This window comes from Haliaeetus albicilla, chromosome 24 (genome assembly GCF_947461875.1).
Source record: "Haliaeetus albicilla chromosome 24, bHalAlb1.1, whole genome shotgun sequence".
Classification (NCBI taxonomy): domain Eukaryota; kingdom Metazoa; phylum Chordata; class Aves; order Accipitriformes; family Accipitridae; genus Haliaeetus; species Haliaeetus albicilla.
In genome coordinates this window covers 10,427,265-10,452,723 of record NC_091506.1, presented here as the reverse complement: position 1 = coordinate 10,452,723, position 25,459 = coordinate 10,427,265, and the positions used below count along the sequence as shown (strand labels likewise).

General features: G+C 44.1%; 1 long non-coding RNA gene across 1 annotated transcript in view; it reads left to right on the top strand.

Annotated features, from left to right (window-relative positions):
* Positions 1-3,017: 3,017 nt before the first annotated feature.
* LOC138690856 (uncharacterized) overlaps positions 3,018-25,459 on the top strand; it is an 81,062-nt gene continuing 58,620 nt past the window's right edge. The window contains exon 1 of the long non-coding RNA XR_011329669.1: positions 3,018-3,453. This is a non-coding gene — a long non-coding RNA (uncharacterized lncRNA). The remainder of the gene's footprint in view (positions 3,454-25,459) is intronic.

Genomic DNA, 25,459 nt, shown 5'->3' with positions numbered 1-25,459 from the left:
GGGGAGAATTTCTCTCCTCCACAGAGATGGAGCTGCTATGGCTCATTGTGCCGCTGCCATGAGTCCACTACCCACCTCCGTAGGGAAGCCTGTAGATTTTGGGACCCATCCAGCCTAACCTTTGAAGCTTGGATTTGAGGGGAACCTAGCATGAGGTTAAGTCCTGTCTCCAGACAGGTTTCAGCCCCTTGCAGTAGTCACAATTTCCCTGGTGCACTATGGGTCTTAGTGCAGGAAATCTGCCAACAGCAATGCCACAACCATGTCTCTGGCTCCCTGCCTTTCCGAACATAAATTCTTCTATTTTGGCACTAAGAAGGAAAGAATTTAAAAAGAGAGGTAAGAAACCAGAAAACAGATTCCTAGAAGCTGTCTCATCAGATAAACAAGTTGCAGTGAAGTCTTTTCAATGCAAGCTGGAAAACACTTTGAAAATACTTTATTAAGCATCACCCTAACTATTATCTCTGAATGCAGGGATTGATGTGGAGACTAGTGGTGAGAATTTGCCAAGAAGTGACTATCCTTCAGCATGTCTCACCCTGTATTCCTGATAGGCAGCAGATTCCTGGATAATCCAAGGACTTGAGGGAAGTGTAAGACTGTTGGGATGTTCCAGAATCTTTGGAAAGCTGTGCAAATAAGCAATGCCCTTCCATGCCTTCCTAAGAGTATGTGATGCAAAACACATATATAGAAAATCTCATAATGCATAGAACTGTATTGAATTAAAGTAAACTGTGACTGTTGCTACAATGCTTATTCTTTAAAAGAAGTTCAGAGAGCAATTTTAAAAAATAATTTGTGCCTTAAAAAATTCACTTACCTTGTTAGTAGACTGAGTCTGATTTCACAGCAGAGAATAGAAAAAGTCAGCAAAGTTTGCATTGGAAATAAGATTCAGTTTTTTAACTATGAGTGTAATTAATAATTGAAACAGCTTAAAGGAAGAAGTGGCAGATTTGCCACCAGTGGGGTGTTTAAATCAATGGAGGATGTCTCCTCAAGACTCACAAAGTGAAATTCCAGTCATTGTTCTGTTAGAGAGCAAATTGGAAAAAACCCATTAAGTATCTCTTTTGTCCTTGATCCTCTATAAGGTCTATAAATATCGGTGTCCTTGATCTGCAGAAATTTGCGGGACTCTGAAAACTTTTTGTAAAACAAAATATTGTAAAATATTATAGTTCTGTGCTAAACCCAAAGATTTTGGAGTTTCAAAAGCATTTTCTTTAGCTCTCTGCATCTTCCCTATTTATGTCTATTTTCCCCTTACATGAAATTCTTTTTATAACTCAGTCTTTTATATTGTTCTTTTGTGCCCTTTCTACACTGTAATCATTTCTTCATCATAATTCTCTCGTTGCTATGTGATGTTCCACTACTCGTGTTTTTCTGATTTAGCTGTTAGTATTGTTTTAACTCTTCACTTTCTGTGCTTGCCAGTACTTTTCAGTAAATACATAAAAAAGAGAATAGACTGCATTTTCTCAAATAACAAGAAAGATTTGTTGTTAAATACTGAATGAATTGCAATTGCACTTAGAGCTGTAAAGAACAACTGAGCTCTAACTTGGTTTAATTTACTCACTTCTTCCTGAAATAGCCCCTTTCCTCTCAGCCGACTGCAGCACTCTGCTTCATCAGAATTACAGAGGGAATTACTTGGGTCAGTTTAGACAAGGCTGATGACAGCACACTAGCAGCAGGGCTTTGACTTTGCATTTCAGAATTCACTGTGAGATGCATTCAGCAAAATATGACGATATCTGAAGCTTATTACCTGGAAAAGCCAGTGAAGTGGTAGATTCTGAGCTGCGTGACTTGATCTGTGAGTTGCAGTTGGGCTAAACCCCTTATTCCTGAGAAAGTTTCTGAGAAACTCAATTTGACTGAATTTTCTGATCATAGGAGAGTATGCAGTGGGAAGCAGCCTTCCTAGCAGGCCCTCCGTAGCTGCAAAGGATCTGCAGCTGTGGGGTACTCACTGCAGGTACCGTGCAGTTCTTAGCATGGCTGGGATCACTATTTCTCTACAGGTAATCACAGGCTTTCACCATGTCTCTTGCTGATCACACCGATGGTTAGAAGCCATCCAGCTATAGCTGACCGAACAGCCACAATGTACATTAAGTAGCCTGAGTGGATCTAAGCTTATTCCTTCCCTATTTGTCTCCCCGGAACAGTGTCACTGGTTTCAACACCAGCTGGGAGCATGGGGCAGGGCAAGAGGGAATCATTTGCTCTCAGCTCTGTACTTCCCTCCTTCCTTGTTTGGAGGAGGATGCCACCATAGTGCCCCACAGTATTAGCCCTCTGCTGAACACTCTTGCTGAGGACTCCCAACAATGTGTTCAATTGGCACAGGCCAGGTAGAGCTCTAATGCAGAATCAAACCTGCTTGAACTGCAGTCAGAGAAGCCTGCAAAGGAATAGCATACAAAATGTGGGGGCTGCTCAAAGTATAGTTGAATTCCTAGAGGAGAAATCCAATAAGAGCATCAGATATTAGCCTAAGCATCTCTGAAAACCTGCTCACCACATGCCTTTTTTGGTAGATTTGCCAGCTCAGAAAACTCCTGAAATTCCAGTTGCAATTGTGACAGACAAACTCCCTGTCCTCAAGAGCAACCCCCAAACCACTGCTGTATCAGCTTCACACTAATTGCTTTACTGATGCTCACTTAGGCTAATGAATACTAAATATTGCAGAGCATTCCTGTTGCACTCAGAAGATTGGTTTGAAAACTGTGCTTTGGAAACGGAGCGCAGCACCCACCTGCCTTGCCTGCAGGAACAGAGCTGTGCTCGGGGGAGATCAGGAGGTACCTGAGGCTTCCCATGTCCTACAAGGGAATAGGAGGCAGTAATACGAGAATTTTAGAAACCCTAAAAGATAGCATGGGAACTAGTGACACTGCACTGCATTGTAAACATAGCCTAGAAAAGGCAGCGCTGAGGACACGAAGAAACTAGAGCACCCAGGGCTCCCCCAAAGGGCTCTGCACTAACCAGCAACTTTGTGATCAGTATGGAAGCAAATGGCGTCTGATACAGAAAGCCATTTTATCAGTTAATTATCAGCTCCTTATTTATCCACTGTATTTGGGGAAGGGCAGATTGCACGCTAGCTCACCTGTGGCCAATATTTTATTGTGACAAACAGTCCTGTGCTCAGCTCCTGCTGGGTTGGGAGGGCTCTTTTTAGGGTACTAGCCATTTCATATAGCTGCTTAAAGGGGGACCTAAGGTCTTCTAACAGCATGGGTCATGCCTATTCAAACAGCACCTCTTTGACTTGCCAGTTCTTTTTTAACTTTGCCACTGCAGGGCTCCCTTTTTCTTGGAGCCCTTTTTCATAGTTTGCTTTTCCAGGGCTTGCTTTTTATATGTGGGAGAGCTGCCTAGCAGATGCTGTTTTATAACGGGCTGTGGTCTACATCTCTTCAGCTGGTGAGTACTGCTGAGCTTTGTTCTTACTATTACAGGGTGTTAATGTAAGCTTTGAGCAGTTGCTTTTGCTTGGGAAACAGAGAATGCCATGTTACTCTTGCTAGCAGTAAGCACACTTCAGTTTTCTTCTATAATCCCATCATCTTCTTGCAGCTCTCTTCTGTGTACAGAGACTGCATGTTCCTTACTTTAGTAGGTGACCTCGGACCTGTGTGTCTGCTTCTGATAATGTACCTTCGCTTTGCTTGCTTAGCGTGAATTACTTTGGAATAACTGGGCTGACAGTTGCTTGGCAGTGAAAGTGCCTGTTGCTGCAGGACTTCTTTTGTAAACCCTGACAGCATCAGGGCTCCAGTGCACACCCCAGTGCAGACAAATGATTCAACTACTACTGAAATTTTTCCTGGAAGTAAAACGTATGAATGCTCTGTGTGTTGCATTGCTCTGGCTAGTTAAAATAGCTGCAGAAGTATGCCCTGGCTTTGTCTAGGTTCACTCTTTCCATGCATTCGTTCACAGAGAGTCTTCTGAAAGTGCTGGATGTTAGACTGGCAGTTCAGATCGTATATCTCAGAGAGCTGCTTCTTGCTCAGCATACAAAGGTCGCAGTAGCTCTGAGCTTTTCTGAACAACCTAATCAATGTATGCATGAGCCTGTATGGAAAACATTTTATGTTTAATTGATGGGCAGGTTCTGGCAGTCACATGGCTCTAGTTGTTATTTCTTTTGTAACTTAATTTTCATTGTTTAAAAAATGATTTTGAATTTCAAGTTCCTGGAAATGTTTGTTTGCAGCAATTTCCTTCAAATATGTATTATCCCAGCTGCATTTGTGCTTCTTTTGTTCAGTTACAGAAACTCACAAATATTGCTGAAAGTGAGGAGTGGGACACTGAAATACAGTGTGGCAGCATGGAGAGATGGCTCAGGCTAATGGAGGGTCCCATTGTATAGTCACAGCTAATGTACCGGAACGGGTCAAATTAGGCCTCCTTCTCTGCTGTGTTTAAATACAACTTGCAATATTTCCCCACCGTTTTCAGGCATTATTAGCACTCGCTGTATAAAGTATTAAACAGGCGCTCTCCATTTATCCACATTAATGATTCAGTGCAAACTCCTGCTTTCCCATTAATATCCACTAACCTCATTCAGTGATAAAACTTGATTTAGTCCCCAAATTACCTCAGCACGAAATTTCTTGGAGCAGCACTGCCTAATAGTTCAGGGCTACGTGAGCTGTTATGATAGCCAAACAACAACAGTGGCAGCATCTTTTTTTGGGACTTGGTGGAAAAAAGAATCAATCCAGCACATAAAGAGAGACACAAATAAATTGCTAAACAGTATAATCCAATGATACCATACATCTCAGAAATGAGTGCCTCAAAAATCAATAAAAATTGAAATTGAAAAGGGAAGAATTGTAGTTGTCCAGATGCAGGTGTGTCAAAGAAGTTTCAGGTGAAGGCACCAGCTGGCCAAGTGCCAGGCTCTGGGAATGGGAAGGGAGGTTGACTCTGGATAAGGGGGAGCACGCTGCCAGGGCGTAGTACAGCGAGGAAAAGTTGATGCTATCCACACTCGTCGAGGTTGTGGGGAGAACAGGCAAGGGAATAATGTCTTCTGGGATTTGAGGGGCTGCTGCACCACTGGTTTTGCATCTTGAGAGCTTTCCTCCATTTGGAGGCAGAGGTGGGAGCAGAGCAGACTGCTCAGTGCCTGGGCTCTTGTCTGGGCTTTGCTTGAGTGGGAGGGTGAGGTGTTGGTTTTGGGGCATCCGTAGCTACAAAAATTCATATTGCTGTGCCTAGACTCTGTTTGTAGTGATGTAAATCCCTAGCCTCCAGAGATACTGTGTTGGACACCCCTTCGTTGTGCCTGCGCTGGAGTTCACGTGGAGTGCTGGGAGTTGGTATGTGCTCTAGATGAAGTAGATTGTGTGCGGGAGGACTTTCCTGCCTTGCAGAACGCACTGACCCATCTCCCCGAGGAAAGGTTTAAAGCTAATATAATGTGGATTTTGTTACTTTGTTTTTCTCCCTTCATTGTTCTTCCCTTGACTTTCTTGTGGGCTGGTGGGTGCAGGTTTTGGTGCTAAGAGTGCTGAGTGGTGGGTGCTCAGGGACCCATCAAACTTTAATTTTTGTTCTGGTTTTCCTTTTAAAAATAAAAAGCCATTAAAATCCCAGTCTTCCTACAGAGCATGAGCAAACCCAAGCTGCGCTGCCTGCTAGCTCAGATCTGTTTTCTACCCTGCATGATCTCCTTATTGCTCCCTTTGGAGTCCGCTGGCAGCAGATCAAGCATGGCTTGTCCTTCTTGGTTTGCAGCAGCCTGCTGTCTCCAAAGGTTTGCGAGAACAGTAGGGCCGTTGCCTCACTCTGGTAGCAGTTACTCTATGTTTCCTGTTAGAGCTGCGTGTGTTTTAAAACAAACATGGAAAAAAAGGAAAAAAAAGAAGAAAAGAAAAAGAGAGAGAAAGACAGAAATAAATAGAGAAAGGCAAGGTAGACACCTGCCAGTCACCTGGCAAGGGAAGGAAGAACCAAATAATCCAGAGAACAACTTGGACAGTCTGAGCCCAGTGATCCTGTTGAATTGAGTCTGCTGTCTCCCAAATGGTATAATTTAAAATCATTTGCTGCAGTTTTAGGCAAGAATTATTAAATGAATATTAATCAGTCATTAAATTCCGTGAAACTGCTTCTTCGTTCTGGGCTGAATGAGGCCATTTAGCTGCGGTGTATTCAGCATGTTAATGTCTGTGTGAGAGGGTTTCTTCCCTGCCAGAGTGACACAACGCACTCAGCCCTGGTAATGATGGCAGTCGTTTGGACCAGGTGGGAGCCTTTGGGGCTGGCCACTTGCAGTTTTTTCAATTCCTACAAGCAATGAATAACTGCAGTTTGATGAAATATCAGCCCAGCCTTGACTCCAAGTCCCTCCCTACCTGCACTGAAACCAGTACATTCCTTTCCAGTTAGGAAAGGTTTGGTTTAAATGCTTTCCTTCTTCCCTTTCTGTATGCCCTAGGCCAGTGCTTATCTTGCCTTGCTCCTGGTGCATTCAGCTCCCAGTCTTGATTCCCGTGGCAGGAAAAAACCTCACCCAGCTCCCGAGTCATGCAGAAGCTGAAATATTGAGGGGGAAACTGCAGACATCTTAATGGTGGGTGTATTTTTGCTGCCAAGACACCAAAGACGTTGCTCATGAAGGAGCAGATGTTAACGGTTGTTTGGAAAATAAACCCTTTAGAAGAAGAACATCTCTCTGGCTTGACCTATACCCTGTGCATTTGTGCCATCTAGCACTACATCTGCTCTCTCCAGATGTAGGAGGCAGCAGGTCGCTTGTGAGGGGCACTGGGTGGGGAGTACTGGCTGTGGCCCAATGCTTACGCATGTCCCTCTGGGGACAGGCTGACCACCCAAAGCCCTCTGAACTCCCCCCTTGCAACTTCTGGTTATTTCTTGGCCCTGGAGAAACATGGGGGGCCTGAGCTGTTTAGAGGACAGTATTGATTGACTAGTGCCAACTCAACCAAATTCATCACCTTTCCAGAGCTGCTGCAGTCCTCTAAATCTTCTTTTTGTGAATAACTTCTTTTTCCATATGTAACAGCAAAGACAGGGGTTGAAGGAAACTCTGGATGAATTTTTTCCCTCCCCAGGCTCTGGCAGTTGTGGACAAGCAGCAAATACTAGTTAAATTCTGGTGTGTGTATATAGTGAAATCCTGGAACAGGTGCCTGGCCCTGTGTTTGGGCTACGTGCCAGCAAAAATCATCATTAAAATCTGTAAGAAGGAAGAATTCTTTTTTTTTTTTTTCTTTCTTTTTTTTTTTCCCCTTTCTTTTATTTGTGAGGATGATTTGTGGCAGGGGATCTGGAAACAACATTTGTCAGAGGGTATTCAGAAAGCAGCTCTTCCCTGCTTATGCTTGAAAAGATTAGTCCATGCAAAACACCCTCCCAGGGCTCTTGCTGCTCTGTGCTCACAGACCTGGGGGTGGGAGGCCCGGGGAGCCCGGCTGGCTGCAGGGCAGCCCCCGCTGCCTACAACAGAGATCCTGCTTCTGTGCGCTTTGTCCTCTGTGTGACACATCCGTCATGTCCTTGCGCTCATCAAACCTGGCATGCCTGATAAGCGAGGTGGCTCAGTGTTTGCTACTCCTCTGGAGTACTAGAAAAGAAATGCAAGAAGGTCCCTGATGCTCCAGTGCTGACTTTGATGCCACAGAAAAGGCCTTTGGGTATAAAATAAACTCCAGTAAGATGTGCAGATCTAGAAGAAGCTGTGGAAGAGCTTTCCAGATACACGGGATGCTGTTAGCATTTGTGACATTGCCTAGATTGTGGCTAAAAGCATTCCTTAGACAAATTGTTACAGAACTCACCCAGAGCAATACAGTTTGCTAACTAATTATCTCAGAAGGTGGTGCATTGGTGGTTTGTTTGTTAGTTTTTTTTCTTCTTGCTGTTTAATAACAAGCAGAAGGAACGAAGCTTAAAACTTTCTAGCATATGTCAAATGTATATGTGTGCATATGAATTTTATCTGATGATAGAGTGGTGAGTGTCCACTAGCCTAATATTCCTGGAGAGGGTGTTTTGCATGGAGAACCATTAACTTTGTAATAGTTCTGCAGGTAATAAAAGGTAGTGCACTTATAATAGTTTTTTTTTAAACTAAAGAAGTCTCTTTTATATATGTTTCACTGAGATTTTTTTTTTCTTTATCAGCCCCTCTTTTTAATGATAAATAGAGAGAATAAACCAGAAGGAAACCACTAAGCCCATGCAGGAAAAAAAATTAACACATTCTCTTGCTCTCAGGTCTAAAAAATAATGAATCATTAAACCTTGAAGTCACATTGACATTACCAAATGGGTTCGAAATCAGCTTGGGCCTGAGAAGCTATAGAAAACCTGCCAAGTGACTAAAACAGATACGGATGGTGATGTAAGAAATTGGAAACATCTATTAAACAGACGCAGCTTTCCATTTCCTAAAAGTTATTGGTTGGAGTAGTGCAGCACTTCCCCTGGTGCGCATGTGCTGCAGGGGGACGGCCACAGGCAAAACCTAGTTAACTGAAAACATCACAGTCAATAAAAAGCACTATGTTTTCCATTTACTCCTGTTTTTAGGGGTTTATTTTGTTGCAGCAGCAGAAAGCATGAGTTCAATATCAATTCACCTTCTGGGTGGGGAGAGAGATACAGATACCGGCTTTTAATGTGTGATGAAGTTTGTGACAACAGTAAGCTTACTAAAATTTAGACCGAGTGCTGTTTGGTACAACATGAGGCACCAGCTAATCCTGTGTTCAGTAAAGAGGCAAAGTGGAGATCTGTTTTGGTATTGTGCTTTCTAGCCAGGAACAAGGAAGGGGTTATTTTCAATTTAATCCTTTCTCTTGTCAAATTGCTGAATACCACCATTTCTTACTTAGCAGGTGAATTGAAGCTCGGCCTCTGATACAGGGGTGTCTTACTCATCAGGGGGTGCTTCAAGCCAAGGGAGGAATGTCATATCTGTGTTTTTGTGTAGATGGGGTGGAGCCATTAACTGTCTTGAGTATCCCCATGCTCTGGTGTGGTTCATGCCTAGTGGGCTGTTCGGTGCCGTTGCGTGCAGTTCTCCGTGGCCCTTCAGCTTTGGCAGTGTCCTCTGGCCAGGTTCAAGGGAAGCTGGCCTTGGCACGTGCTAAACAGGCATCTGTATGTAGTTGTTCCGCACTGTGGTGTGGTTTTAAGAAAAGCAACAGAAATCCTTCATGTGGGTCATGCATTCGTGTGAGATTCTGTGTATCACTTAAGTCAGCAATGCAGAACTGCTGACTGGGGCTGGATCTGTTGGGGGACATCTTCATTGATGTGCTTTTCGTGCTCAGACCCCTGGGACGGGTCTGCCTAGGTGCGAGCTCCTCCAGCGAGCACATTAAACGTACTGCTCTGCTGGCTGCAGCTATTACGGCCTTCTCATGACAGCCGACAGCTCTTCATGTGATATAGTCTATTTTGACCTTCTCTTTTTGGAAGCTGATTGCCAGTTTAGTTGTCCTTTTCTGCCCATTTGAGATGGTAATGTGAGAAATGAGAACTGACAGTGCATTTTAAATGCAAGCCCTGACAGAAACTGGGTATCTACACATCTTCGTGGAAAAGTTCCAGCTCTGAGCAGGAAGAGGAGTGCTGCCGTAATACTGACCTGGCTCCTCGGGCTCTGCTTTTCAGAGGAACATATACTGCACCAGAAAGTTAAGTCAGCAAAGCTTCTTATGACCCAAATTCTAAAGGGAAAACCTGAGGCAAGTGATTGCTGGGAAAAAAGGCTCATCAAAGGCAGAGAAATACAATATTCTCTGTCTCTTTCTCTGTAAGAAAACCTATGTAAAATATAATAGAGGAAACATTTTGCTGATTCTGATCCCTGGGCAGCAGAGTGTTAGCTGCCAGATTCCAGCTCACATGCTCCTGTTGTGCTGGAAGAATATTCCCCTGAGTAAAGCAGTAAATGATCCCTTTTCAGAGGAGAGTGCTTGCGGGCCACATCCTGCTGGATCATGGACTCCAGGTGCTGAACTGTGTCAAAAGGTATTAAAAATACATGAAACACTCTCCTTCATGCTATTTTTCTCCACTTAAGTAACTACAATGGCTGTTGCAGAGATGCCATGTGATAATGAATGTACTGAGAAGTGGGAGAGGGTACATATGTGTATTTTCTTTTTTTCTTTTGGAATTTAAAATTAACTCCAATTGCAAAATGGATTGACTAGGAAAACATATGAGCAATAACCTCGTAACTTATGAGCACGAGGTGCAATCTGGTTTTAGGAAACATCTCTTGCTGAAAGGCTTTTGCTGAAGGCTGCTAAAACTTCTTTCCACTGATCTAGATGTGATTTAATTTCTTTTCTTCCCTGATCTCTGCTAGCTGCCATTCCAATAATCAATCATTGTTTTTCTTTCTTTGTCACTATAAGGCAATATCAGACATGATATTGTCCTGCTGGTTGGTTGCATCCTGTTTAAGCAGTTTAAGTACCGTGTGTTGCACTTGTCCTAATTGTTTTGTGCTTGTCAGTAAATTCAGCTGATGGCATTTTTCCCATCTGGTCCAAGCTGTGACTTCAGATTTCTCTTCCCATCCCTTTTGTTGTGCTAGAGGACAGAAAGAGGTGAATGATGGACTATGAGCTGTAGACATATTCACTTTTGGTAAATCTGAAGACATTATAATTCTTTTCATGAAAAAACTCACCCTTTTGAGATGAAAATCAGGTGTTTTCCTTTAGGAGAGCACATAGCATTTTGGCACCTCCTAAGATATTTTCCTTTTTTGATGAAATGATGCTGTTCACAGAAACTTTTCTTATAGAAAACTGTTTCTCTTAAAAATGCCACCCTGTTGTATTTGTGCAGTACTTATGACTGACCACTGTGTTTTGTGAGGGCACCCTCTTGCCCTCCTTTCTCACCTCTGGATATGCGTGCACTAGAAACACAGGAGGGTGAAGGACAGAGGCATTTAGCAGGTTTTTCCTTATAACTTTGCAAGATTTATTGTTTTCATACAAAACTGGGCTTTGATCATTATCTTTCTAAAGCAGTTGAATTTGCTTTATTCCAGGTTGGAAATACGGTTTAAATTTTACTTGTCTTTCTCATATCATACACTGTATGTCTTCTGGTACATGCTTTCAAGTTTTAAAGTTTGATTTATTGTAATTTATTACCTAGAAGGTGTTCTTAAATTACTGCTTCAATAATATAATCTACTAAAAAATCTGAGGTTTTATCACATCACACCTGTATTTGACAGCAAATTGATCTGACAGTATTATTACATGTTTTTGACAGGCTTATTTGAAATCCTTAAATCCCAGTTCCTTCTTTTTTCATTACCGTAACATCACTGGCATAGCCTTGTGATCAGTTATCCACTTAGGAAGACCCAAATGTCTGCCAGTTAGGTTTCCAGAGAGGTATTCACTTCAGCATCTGTTAAATATGTTCATTTTATCACAGCTTAAAAAAGGTTGCCCTGCCCTGTCCTTGCTGGACAGTTGCGCGCTGATGCTCTGACATGTTTCTGCTGGGACTTACCTTCTGGGCAGGCTCTGGTGGCAGTGGGAACCCTGCAAGGGACACAGACATCTCTCCTTCTGATGGAATATTATGTTTCTTTATAGAAACTGCGAAAAGGGCAAGCCGCCCGGCACTGCTATGGCTTCTGGGGAAAGTGGTGCAGGTTTGCTTCCATTTAGTTCTGACCAGATTCAGTTTAGGGGATGGAGTTAGTCCTCCCTTTGCAAACTGGGCATCGTGGTTGGGCTGATGTCCCTGGAGGAAGGGGTTGACCTTTGTGCCAGCTGGACATCTCTGTCCTAGGACTGAGGAGTGCGTCCAGCTATCTGCTAGGGTGCCCTGGTTGTGTTATTTGCCTGGCCAGATCAGGGCTTGGTCTCTCCCTGCCTATTGCTGTCTGCTGAGGTGGGGATCTGCTCCCTGTCTGCCTCCTGCCCAGTAGTTGCTGAGGTAGGAGCTTGGATTAAAAACTGCAAGATCTGGGTTGTCTGTTTCAGTAAAGCACTTGAAGCACGCGTGGCTTCAGATACAAGCACTGCCCTGTTGCCATCGGTGCTTACATCAGGCTGAAGCACCTTGCGGAGTTGCTTCTCCATGTGGCTTACACAGGCAGGACTTCACTGGCATGTTGTTATTAATAATTCATTTTTAGGGAATGAAAAATGCAAATTTTTCACAAATAGATATCCTACAAAAGGGATAATAAGCTATTTTATCACTGCTAGGTAGTCTCGGGGGCTATAGAACTATTTTGATAGCTGAACTTTTCTTCTGGTGTTTCTGCCTATGTCAAAATTTGCACAGATAGCTTGTGTAAAGGGTTATGCTCTTGTTCGTGATGCTTATTTACTGGATCATTATTATACACTTTTAATGTAATAAGGAAAAAACTTTCAGCCATAAAAGAAAAAATACTTGTAAAATGAGTTTGCCTTCCAGAGAAAAACTTGCTGTTGGCAACATACTTAATGTAACACCTAGAGAGTTTGATAATCACTGTGTATCTGTGATATTAGCATTTATGTTGCTTATGGCATTTGGATCAACAACAGGGAAAAACTACCTTTTCTCAAAATAAAAGTTAAAGCTAAAGTTTTACTTAAAACCAACCAAGTTGGGACCCTCTTGTTATGTTGCAGCAACATCCTATGAGTCGGGGTTTTTGAGCTCCATGTTAGCATTTTAGCTTCTGAAGCAGCATGTCACGTTACATTTTGAGTTATACTACACAGATAAGTAGGGCAAATGGCCAAGTGGATTAACAAATGGAGGAGCAAAGCCTCAAGAGGAGGAGTGCAACCAGTGTATTATGTAAAAAGGAGAAAGTATACTTCAACAAACATGGATGCTTCTCTTCTGATGCAATTTTAGCACCAAGATCTAGCTCTTGGCAGTGAAATCTGGTACAGATCAACTGAATCCAGAGTAACTTTGCTGCTTTCAATAAAATGGGGATTTGACCCAAGACATAGCATGGTTTTTCACCAGCCCTGCTAGTGTGGAAGGTGAAACAGTTTTTATTTTAGTTTGAAAGCAAAAACCAGCTTCACATCCTACAGATGCTCCCATTAGATTTCATTCGCCAGCAAAGTCTGTCTTAAAGGTTAGTGTGAGGATCGTTGTGAGCACCATATGCCTGACGACTTGGCATAATGACATGTGACTTCAGCTTGTGTTTCTCTTTAGGAGATGACTAATGAGTCTTAGTCTCATAGAAGACATTAAAATACAATTACGTTATGTTAGATCAGCTCTCACAACTGCTAAATTACAGAGTGGTAGGCATAATATAGTTCTGGGAGACGTGGGTTTTTTTCTGCAGTGGATTCCAGTCAAACTCCTCCTGATGCAAATGTATGTGATAATTCACCATGTGGACAGAAATGTATGCACTGCTGTATTTTACAAGGCAGATTTTGTCTTATGTTTTTACAGTTTTTTTTTCTAGCTCTGGTAAAGTCTAATGAAATTCCAATCCTGTAGTTGACTCATTAAGCTTTCCCTCAATCCATCACTGTAAAACTGATTATCAAGATGTTGTCTTTTGGTGTTATCAATCTTGAGTGACTTTTTTGGAGATTGATGCACATTCGTTCTTATGACTGGCTCAGATGATATCTGCTATTTATCTTGATCTCCTTTTATTTAGTGTTTTAACTTAGAAGGTTCTACTGCCTTTTTTGATTGAATTTTAATGATGAGGTCTTGACTACAAGATAGACCTTCCACAGCTTTCAGACACATTTTACAAAATAGTGTCCTCAGGCTTTCCTTGCTGACACGTTTCCAGATTGTCTTTTTCACGTGGTCTCAGGGGGTGTTTGCTGCATCGTGTGTGTGTTTCTACACAAGCTGCAGAGGTACAGCTAGCTTGAAAGAAGACTTGGCGATAGGGAATTACTCTACAGTATAAAATAATTATTTGCCAGTTTCCCAGCAGGTGCTAACGGGTCTGCAATGGGCAAACTCAGGTGTAAAGGAAAGCAAAAGAAGCAATACGTGGTTCTGTCAGCAATATAATCACAAATAGACCAACATGTCAGTGAAATGCCAGGTCAGTTGTGGCCAGCAAAGTCATACTCTGGTTAAGCAGAGACAAAACCAAGCAAATAAAACTAAGGAAGAAGAGAAATAAGGGAGGAAAAAAAGACTCAGAAGGGTGGTGGCAGCATCAGAGACAGGGATGGGATAGCTAAGGGCACAACTGAAGCCGGACCAGTTGGGGGATGTTTTTGAGGATGGTCTCTGAAAACCTTTTGAAGGGCAGGACAGCAAAGCTTTGAACTATTGTGGCAAATTCAAGGCATCAAGGGATGCAAGTGGCTGCCCTTTAATGTTCTTTCACCATGTATATCTGACCTATGGCACATCCCTTTTGTGTCCATTCATTTTTAAGGACCTATACTTTTCTCATTTGACAGGACTGTGACTCAGTCTCTGGGTTACAGGACATCAGGACAGCTTTTTCATTGGAATAATTAAAATTTTACTTTCTTTTTTTCCTCTTCTGCAGCATCCTGTGGTACCTTGCAATAAAACTGCCAGCAGGTGCCTAGGACACTAACAGTGTCTCATAGGTAGCCTTTGTCAGGGATGCTGCTGTGAGGCTCAGTCCTGGGTTAAAGCTGCCAGTCTCTTTAAGGAGAAACATACTGACGCAATCCTGGACTTCACACCAGTTGTATTCCACAAGACAGATATTCCTGCTAGCATGTGGGCAGATAACCATTTGCCCTTGGTGTGGGGGAGCTGTGTCTAGCATATAGCAACGTCAGGAGGTGATACCTTTGTCTGCATGATTTAGTCTCTTGCCGAGGGTTCCTGTTCATCCCCAGGGAGACAGACTGCTGTATTGAGGGCTTGGGAAGGGCTCACTGCGAGTTTGTGCTGTAGGACACCACGAGGGTTGCATCTTCTCAAATGGACCCTTCTGTATTTATTCAGGCTCATGTCAGAGCTCTTATAATGGGCAGAAAATGAGGTGTGTTTAGGTCAGTATTTGACAAGCACTTAAAGTATGCACCCATACCCCCCCCCACTGGATGGACACGCATACACATGCAGTCATTTGTAACATGCTTTCATGGTGCTGTAATCTGGGCTCAGAACTTCTGCCTGTTCCCAGCTGTACGTTAGTATCCAACAGGGACTGTAAATCAGCTGATGCATTTTCATGTAGAATAATAGATTTCTGGTGAAGAGCTTTCTTCTCTGTGCCTCCTCTGTGGAGTTATTTGCATCTTTCCACCGTGTCTGCATGTGCGCCAGTAGTTCTGGAGATTAACCTTAATCTCTGATTGAAAGCAAAGCAGTGACATTAGCTTGTAAAATGGATTCTGAGAGAGATACATCTAATGATTTTCTTTTTTTTCTTTCAGTAGTCAAAGGTAAACTGCTACTAGCAATGTTATTGGACCTGGATTTCTTTCCTTTTTTTTTTTTTTCCTTCCCTCTTAAAAGCTTACCATTCAAAGACATGAAGAGCTTTTGGATCCAATTCATAGATGGTGCATAGTTCCTGAGTGCATCCTTCCTGATAAGGAATCAGTTGCTTCTTTGAAAGTATTTTTTCAATAAACAGGTTGAATTGATTCTCTGTGGCTGCTGTCTGAGACCATCTATTTCCTCTTGGGGATGAGGAAGAAGAAAACATGTAATAGAGAAGCTGGGTACTTTGTGACATCTGTTTGTCCAGAGATAGTAAGTTGCTTGGAAAGCCTCATATCTTGCCAGGTCACACAAGTGTGTAGCTGTTCTGGGCAATTCATAAAGTTCTTAAATGTGTCTTTAGCTCTCAAAACAAGAATAATAATATTTCTCCTATTTTTTTCTTTCAATTAATATATGGGTGGGTGTACAGCATCTGTGACCACTGCTATTCTCTGTCCTTGGGGATGACTCTATCAGGCCTCTAGGACAAACTCCAATTGTGCTGCAATATTTAATTCCAGAACATCAAAACTGGTCTCTGTGCTGCACAAACCACTTGTCCTTGGCATCCCTCTGAAGCCTGCCCTGTTCTCAGTGATGGTCATCCCTGGAGGGCAGCTGGAGCACTAGATCTCGGCTCCTGGTTTGCAGTGGCTGTGAGAGCAGGAGATAGAGCTGATGGTGAGAGGGATCACTTGCCAAGCACAGACGCACTCCAAAGCACAGCCTCAACGGGCAGGCAGTCAGTCTGCAAGCGATCACGAAATGCAAATTCCAGTGGAAGTTATTTTTCATAACTCTGCTGAAGAACTAAAGCTCAAGGCGATGTTTAATCTGTCAAATACTTATCGGAGAACTACTACTTCATGTGTACGTTATACTCTGGCAGTGCACAGCTACTAGGAAAAGGCATTGACTTGAGCAGAGGCGGGTCTGTACGTGCTGGTTGTGGAAATGGGCAGGAGGGAAGTGTTTAAAGAAAAACCGGGGTGTGAGAGCAGCCCTGGAAAGGGAGCAGGCAAGGGGCATCAGAAGCGGCTGTGCTGAAAAGAGGTGCAGCTGAACACTGAGGGAAACCTGGGCTCAGCGTTACCCTTGTGTTGCAGCATGTGGCAGCACCAGCGGGGTGGGGAGGGGATGGTGTCCCCAGGGGACTGTCCCCTTCTGCCTGCTGCATGTTACCAAAGCACTGAAGTGGAGTATTTGCAGGTTTTAGTGTAAATGAAAGGCCCTACCAAAATGTCTTGGCAGCAGGAGTATCGCTGCTTAGTCAGGAGCTCTCTCTCCTTGGAGGCTATTGGCAGTGCCTGGTCCCAAGAGGCCCTAAAGCTACTGGAGCAATTTGAGGAAAACTGTTGTTTTAGTTGCCTTACGATACTGGCCCCGTTGTATGGGTGAATGCTTTCGGTGGCCGGAGTCGGCAGGGACTGTGCTGTGCTTTGCCCGTAGTTGTGCCCAGTGCTGGTCTCTCTGGGATGGTCCTGTTCTGTTGTCAGCTGTAGTTCAGACTGCAGTGCATCTCTCTATGATGGCATTATCCTCTTACACTCACTTTGCTCTCCATATCTCGCTTTTGCAGCTGTTTTTCAGAAGGCAGCTAAGTGTTTCTCCACGGCTTGCAACAATATTCAGAACGTGAGGAAATTCTACCTTTAAGTTTTGGAGGCAAATCTTACAGCCAGTTCAGCATCTGTATTTTATAATTTTATCTTTTTATTGTTGCCTACTTCCAAATGCCTTAAAGTCACTGGAAACAGCCTTTAGTGCATCTTTCTATAGCCCATCCTTATAAAGATCTCCCATTAACTTTGTGTCAGTTCAGTGGAAGGAAGGAACGAACATGCCCTTTCCTTACCCATGTGCTATAAACATTTGCCTTTCTATGTGCCTGCTGCAGTTCACCTTCTTGGCCAGCCTGTGCTTTCTAGGGCTTTCTAGTTATTTAAACGAGTGTGGTTTGTGGACCTCGTGCTGCCCCATGTCAGTTAATGTCAAGCTGAGTTACACTGGCTACTTGTACACTATCAATGATAGCCTCTGACAGCTCTCCTGGAGGTACCATTTGTCAGAAGTTATGGTGATGCATCTGAGGAAAGGGCCTTGCACTTGACAAAACGGTTCCCCCCCTGCACAAATGCTTTGGAGCTGCAGAGCTGTCTGCAGCAGACTGCGGCAGTGCCAGCTCCTGCCTGCTTTGGGGGATGTCTTCACTGCTGGAGTAAACATTTCTTCATAGCATCCCTTGTAAGGTTCTTCAGTGTTTTAGGGCAAACCCCCACCTTTTAAGTTCTTTGAATGAGGAGTATACTACTTTGGTTATATTACACCACTGTTTCCTTATTTCCATCCTGCCTTTATTTTTTTTTGTTTTCCCTTCTTTAGCATCACTATATCTAAAGAAATTCAAAGAGAAAATTGCATCGACTGTTTAATGTTACTTACAAGCTGACAGCGTTAGAAAGCTCCTTCCCCCCTGCTCACCCCAATACCTTTCACAAGCCCCTGCACACATGGTGCAGTGTTGCCTCTTCTCTGCAGAGGTGATCCAGCCTCCATGTGCACCGTCTCAGCTTCTTCCTGCTCAGTCTCTGCGTGCAGCAAGTACGAGGATTTACTAGATACTGTTATGTGCAAACTACGTTCAAGTGCTCCAACTTTCCTTAGACTTGAAGTTTCAAGAGCAGTCTTGAAACTTCCCATGCGGGTCTGTTTGATCTTGGAGGAGAGAGACGAATGCTGTTCGTATAGGTTCACTTCCCCTAACGAATGGTTCATTGATCCATGCTGGAAACAGTCAGCCTTGTTGACTACAGGGAGCACAGTACAGATGGGGAACTGTGTTTCCTTTTCTCTGTAAGCCGAATGGCATTGATTGCCTTAGAACCAATACATTTTCATTAGGCTCATTTTATTTTCCAGATTTTCATCGTTCACAGTGTTTATGAAAGGAAGAAATTAATGGCCCTTGCTAAATAGTGCAGAAAGGAACTGGGAAAGCTTCCCAGGGCTTTGGTCTGATCCTTACTTTCCTGCATTATATCCTTGGGCTTTTGCAGGGGTTGTTCTGGTAGCAAAGGCCGGGGACTGGTGTCACTCGCAGAGCCTGGCTGCTGGGCTCCCGCAGCCCCTCACTGTGTCGCCCTGTCTTCTCCTCTGTGTGCTGGAGGTGGGGAGGGTCTTCAAGGGACAAAAATACATGAATTGTCCCCTCTCCTTACAGACACAGTGCAGACACTGAGGATAAGTGTCCTGGAGGGCACAGGGATGTGCGCATGGTTAACACGGAGGGGATCACGAGGCAGTGCTTCCCTTCCCTGCTCTGATGCTCTGCTCTGCAAAACAGGGAGCTGCAAGGTTTGAGTTCAAAGGTTGCCGCTTCTCCTGGCTAGAGAGAAGAGGCTGCCCACGTCCTGGCCCATCCCACGTGGGGCTCAGTTCTATCCCGAGAAGACTTTAAAGATGCAGAGAGGGAAGGGGTCCTGGTCAGGGTGTGTCTGTGGCATGTTTAATATCAAAGCCCACTGGTGTGCCAGGGTACTAGTGGTTGTGTGTGTCTAAGTCCTGTCTGAGACCCTGACTCTGGTCAGGGTTTTGTGAGGATTGAAAGCCGGGGAAAGCAAAACAAAACCCAAAAAAGGTAACTTTGATGTCCGTGGGCTAGGAACAGGAGGCCTGCCTGGCTGCTGAACGCTGTGCTCAGGTGTGACCGCTGCAGACTGGGTGAGTCCTCTGTCCTGCACCATGCTTAATCCCTGACTGCCTCAGTTTCTTTCCGATTGCGTTTCACCCACCACCTGTCAGCAGCAAGTTTTCCTCAGCAGCCCTTTACCATCCCAGCTCTTGCACCCAGGAGCCCCAGAGGGAAGCCAGCGCCTCGTACAGCACCCCATGTACAGGGCTGCTGCCACATCGGGGTGCAATGTCAGTGGCCGCTGCTTGGATCTAACCCTTCTGCCCTCCAGCTTTGCAACCAAGCGGAGGCTTAAAAACAGAAAACAAAACAAAGCTGTCAGAAAATCTGGTGTTTGTGTTGTTTCCCTGAAGGCAGAGTGGCATAGCAGGCAGCTGGGCAGCAGCAGTCGCTTTGGAGCGCTGGAGAGAGGCTGTTTCTCTTGCAGGGGTCTGGATTTTATCACACACTTCTTATTCTGCAGGTTTGCTAGTCTAGATATATTTACTACATGGCTTCTTGGCTAATTATTTCTAGTGTGGCACTGATTGAGCTGTTAATAAAGTGTGAAGGTGCCTCGCAGGCACTTTTTGAGTCTTAAAGAAATGATCTACATCTAAATTGCAAATAGTAAAATTTCCTTACCCACCAATATTAAGGTGATAGCATCTCCACTATTGTAAAATTAATCAAAGTTCTCTTGGTGACAGAAACGTTAATTTAAATTTTTCGTCACAATTACAGAGAGAGTTATTGCAGCCTCTGACTTGTAATTAATTTCTCTTTCTTTTCATCACTGTGTTACAGCCCTTTGTAATAGTGATAAATGGAGTATCTACCTGACCTTTTTTCTTATATAATATAAATTACTTTTAGGTTTAAAAAAAATTACTTCTGGTTAATCAGTGCTTTTCCATAAACAGGAGGATACGAGAGAATAGCTTGGGGTTGTTGTTTCAAATAAGTGTTACTGCAGTTAAGATGATAGGCAGCAGGGGACTAGAGTTGAGAGTAGCAGGGACCAAATGCAATGCTAGACACTCTCCCTATGTAACATGTTGTTTCAGTGGAACCACATGTGCAGGAAAAGGACAACAAGGAGAGATTTGCTGCTGCTGGGGAAGGCTTTAAAATAGGATTGGTAGAGGAATGTGGTGCATCAAACCACTGGCAGGAGTGAGAACTGGGAGAGGTTGAGGGATAATTGTCACAAGAAGAAAATTAATGGATCTATCAGTCAAATGTTTTAGCTATGTCAGCACAAGGAATAAAAAGGAGGAACTTCAGGTCTTGTGTATAATCGATGTTATAATTTAAATGCCATTGCAGGGGCTTGGTAGAAAATGGCCGTGGCTAAAGTCCTGACAGAAGAGCATACAGCTTGTTCAGGGAGAACTTGGCCATGGGAGAGAGGCTGATGCTGAGACTGAAGTCGTGGTATGTCTGCTGCAAGGCTCCTGGTGCTGGTTGCTGGGAAGAGACAGTCTGTTGGAGATAGTTGGCTATGGATGACCGAAGAGATGGGGTGAATGAGGCTGGTGCTGAGCATCTGGAAGATCAGATCACTGGTAGTGCAAGGTAGGATTTGGTAAGAGAAACACAGCAGGACATGATACCCAGCAGCCTTGTAGCTGGCTGGGCAAGAACAGCCTGAAGAAACAGGGACATGATGGTGGAGTGGGAAAAGGTGAAAGGCAGTGCAGGTGATGGTTGCGAAAGGAAAGCTCACAACTCAAACCAAAGGCAATGTTCTTTAGGATTGACATATACGGTCTATGGGACAGCAAGACTGACCGGTAGTGCTGAGCCTCTGAGCTTGCCAGAGCCCTGGGGAGAAAACATCTTCCCTTTGCTCTCTGGAAACGAGTGCACCAGCAGACCTTATAGATTTCCACATTTCTGCAGCTATTAGGATACTGGGGCAGACTGGATGTTCCCAGCTCTGGAGCATTTTGAGAAGAGGCTGGAGCAATTTTCAGGGCCAATTAGCAGTTATCTTCAAGAGCATGAGGAGGTCTGGGGAGGCTCCAGGGGAAGAGAAGAGATGTGGGTAGCACCTGCCTCTGAAAGAGAGGGAAAGAAGAGCTGGGCAAGTCTAGACTGGTCTGTTTGAATTCACTGCTGGGGCAAGTGATCAGTGATCTGTCCATATGCACTTGGAGCATCACAGGTGATAAAGAACAGCCAGCACAACTGTCAGGGACACATCATGTCAACTCCACCTAGTTCTCCTCTGTGACAGCACAACAGGGTGGAAGGAGGGGTGTCAGACAGCTTGACTGTGGTGAGGCTTTTCATGCCATCTCTCGTGTCAATCTCCAAAGCAATCGAAGGAAATTGAGTCTCTAAGACAGGTTGTGAATGATTGGCAAATTGTGTGCACGCAGAAGTTATCAGTGGTTTGCTGTCAAGCTAGGGAGGGCTTTAGGTGAGGTACCTTACGGTGCCCATCAGGGGTCTGGGACTGTTCAATACTGCACTTGTGACTTGGGCAGTGGAGTTAAGAGTCTACATGCAGGGCCTGGAGTTGACACCAACCTGAGAAAGGTGGCATCACCTTGGAGATGAGCATTAGAATTCAGTATCACTGTGGAAAAACTGAGAAATTATCAGAAAGCAGTTCAGTTAAAAAATAAAAAATAAAAATTATATGTATATGCACACACTACACCTAGCTTTGAGTTTTCTGTAGCAGAGGCACAAGCTGACAGTGTTGGACTAAGAATGGCAAAAAAGGATATGAAGGCTTATCAGGGATCAGAAACCGAATGGGTGAACAACTGTGTGTTCTTGCAGAAAAGCCAAACCAGGCTTCACTTGCAGACTGATAACACAAGGTGTCGTATGGGAGAGGGGCTGTTGCCTTTCACTCACCCACATCAGCAGGGCAGGGGCTTAAGCAGAGCGTGCAGTTTGGAGGGGTGCTCTGGGGAAGATGGGGAGCGGGAGAGATCCGAAGGAGAGCTGCCGGGAGCCTCGCAGGGCTGGTGGGTACGTGCTGCATGGAAAAGCTGGGAGAGATAGGCTTGTTTGATTTGAGGTAATGGGGAACAGAGTGGGATGAGGTGGTAGCTTTTTAACTCTGCAAATGATTGCAGCAAGAGAGAATGTAAGTGAACTATTCCCAAAACCCAACACCCACCCCCCCAGTCAAAGGGGCATTGACTGTTCAGATAGCTTTGTTTGGGGCTTATCCGGGGATGTGGTATACAGTTTTAGTAAAACCACTTGGGCATCATATGTCAGAAGTGGCAGTGCGTCCAGCAGAGTTGATATCATTAGCCCCTAATTACAGACTATCTTATCTGAATTACTTTATGACATTCAGTGATCTGTGTTACAGGGGAGAAGAGAATAAATTATGATAATACTGCCTCAGGCTGTACAATCTCATAAATCAGTAAATATCAAATTTTGTCTATATCTTTAATAAGCATTTGCTTCTTTGCATGCTTGTTTGAAGCATGTTTTCTTTACGGTTAAGTTTCCCACCTGTAAAATTTGTGTGTCTGCGTTGCAGTCTTTGGGTTTAACCCAGAAAGGTCTCCTGTTGGAGGCATTTGGCCACCAACCAATTTGCCAGGCAAACTGCATTTTTCACTCAAATGTAGTTAATGACCCAAACAAAATGAAATGCTTGTTAGGGTTTGATTTAAACAATGTGGTCTAATGACAATGTTCTCTTTTTTTCTGCCCACTCTCACTAACAATTCCACTTTATTTCAACTAGGCAAAAAGGAAACAAGCTTTTTAAGCAAGGCTCAGAAACATGTCTATTGGCTGGAGGGAAGGAGGGGCACATTTAGCTGGAGATTTTTACTTTGAAATTTCCTGACAAAAATTAATTAGAAGAATCATGTAATTACAATAAATGTATCTCATTGGTCCCCAGTGGCTTGTTTCTAAACACAGAAGGATTATTTAGGCATTCATGACAGCAACAAAAAGTACCAAATAAATGTAATGGGTTCTTTTTATATACAATAAAAATGACATACAGTAGCTGCATGTTTTGCTAATTTGGCAACAGGATCTTAAAGAGATGGGTATGGTTTTAATCTTTGCTGTGGATGCAGAGGCTGGACTTGTACTTGCAAGGGCCAAGATGCTGACTCGTGTTCCTGCCAGTGTCCTGCAAGGTACTGGGGATGAGAGGTGCCCCAGCACCCAGAGAATATGGCTGTCTCCACTTGCTGTGTTGCCCACATTGCATGTTCCTGCCATGAGATGGGAGGTGTAAATGTTCTTGAAAGGCAGAGAAAGGCTGCTAAACAACCGGAGGGGGCCGTGTTGAGCAGCCAGTGCCAGCAGAGGAGAAAACCCCATGACCTGCAGCGAGACCAGCCCCAGGCCGTGCAGGGAAGGGATGGGTGCCTCCTTCACTACCTCGTGTTATGCAGTGATGCAACAGCTCTGTTCCTCTGGTATCTTCAAAGTGGCTTTTTGAGCATGCTTTTGGGATGCCTTTGGTGCTGCCATGGCACAGGTTTCTGCCTCCCTCGGTTCCAGGTAATGCAAAGATCCCAGCTGAATCCTTCAAGGGAGCAACTGCAATTCAGGGCTTGCTGTAGATGCTGCTGTGTATCCTTCCCACCGGTAGTGCAGCCAGGGCAGCATTTTGGGTCATGCAAGGCACTGGTGTCTGCACAGCTCCACTCTACCCTCCCTGGCCAGCACCACTGGACTTGCCTCTGCTGCGCAGAGACCGCTTCCATGCTGAGCAGGGCTGCAAAATCACAGGGGGGTGAAGGCGGAGATGCTTCACTGCCAGATGAAGCTGAGGTTGGTGGCTGTTGTGGGACATGGTGGCTTGGTTTTCATCATGCCTGCGATGAGCTCTCTGTTGCTGCATGAAAATGGGTAAACCCTTTCTGGGGCACTTCTGCCTTAAAGCTCAGTGCGGCAGGAGTGGTACACATGTGGAGTCGGGGAAGGATTGGGGTTAATCCACCGCCACTGCTTCTCTCTGCTTGTTATGGGGCTTGCATCTGCAGAAACCTGAGAATTGTTATGTGATGTAGCTTCACAAATGTCTTGAGCTCAGGTCTCTTCACTTATTTTTGTTTCACTGGGTTTCCAGGATAAGTTGAAGTTTGGAGGGGAAAATCTAATTAATCTGTCATACAAATTGGACTAAAACCGTTCTAGACATATACATAATGTGGACGTGTGCCATCTTAATACACTTCCCACCCTTGCTCCCCTCTTCTAAGTTATGTTGCTTACAGGGCAGAGGTCTTACTGCTCTATAGTGTGGATAAGTCTGTCCTGTGATACTGAACATATATAGCATCATCAGTTAAGTATGTAGCATCATTTTGGCTTTGATTCATCAAGTAGATGGTTGAGCTAGGTGGGAAGACTCATGCTCTGGAGGTGCCTTCTCCTTTTTTGTTTTCTATAGGAAAAGAGCCGATACAGTAAAGCAGGCCAATTGCCTGACTTTGGGATGTTGGTTAGGTGAGGTGAATCCCACTCTCTGTGTTTGGCTCTTAAAGGTTGTGCATAAAAGCCATTGGTGGAGACATATGAACACTGTAAATCTTTTTACTGCATGTACCAACCATAAAGAGAAGTGATCTTCAAATGACATCATCAACACAAAGGGCACTAGGAGAAGTTCCAACTTACGACACAATAAATCATCAAGTAGTCTAGTAATGGACATTGAGCCTAGACAGTTTTGCAGAGTGAGTTCTCATATAAAATGGTATTCTGCATTGAAATGTGGGCTCCAAACCTGCTTAGCTAGTACCACTTAAGCTGCTTTAGTGAGATCATTTTGGATTTCCACAGTCGACCAATCTTCCCAAATTGCTCAGCGTCTAATGTAATCCCAGATGTATTTACCATACTTCATTGTATTTATAGAGGTGACTAGGCCATGAAGACATGGCTTATTTCCAGGGACAAGAAGTCCAGGTTCTTCAGTGCATTTTCTTCCTCTAAAAGCAATGCTATGGTGCTCTCGGAGTTTGCGGTGAACACATTTGTCTTTGCTCAGTGACGATGGTTGATCATTAGCAAAATGTATTTCGGTATTTATGGTTACAGGCATATTGACCTTAATGCTACATACAGCAGTGATCGGATCACAGCCAGCCACCATTAGGAGGAGGTGCAAGAGTTACTATGCACAGCTTTTTCTGAGCAAAGAAAACACCTCCAAGGCACAGCAGCTGCGAAGGGCAGTATATAAGAGGAATAAGTCCTTGGTTCAAGTATGATAAACTGGCTGCTATAGACTTGTTCCTTTTCCTCTCCACTGGTTCTTGTCCTCACTTAGCACACAGGCACTGTTAAACC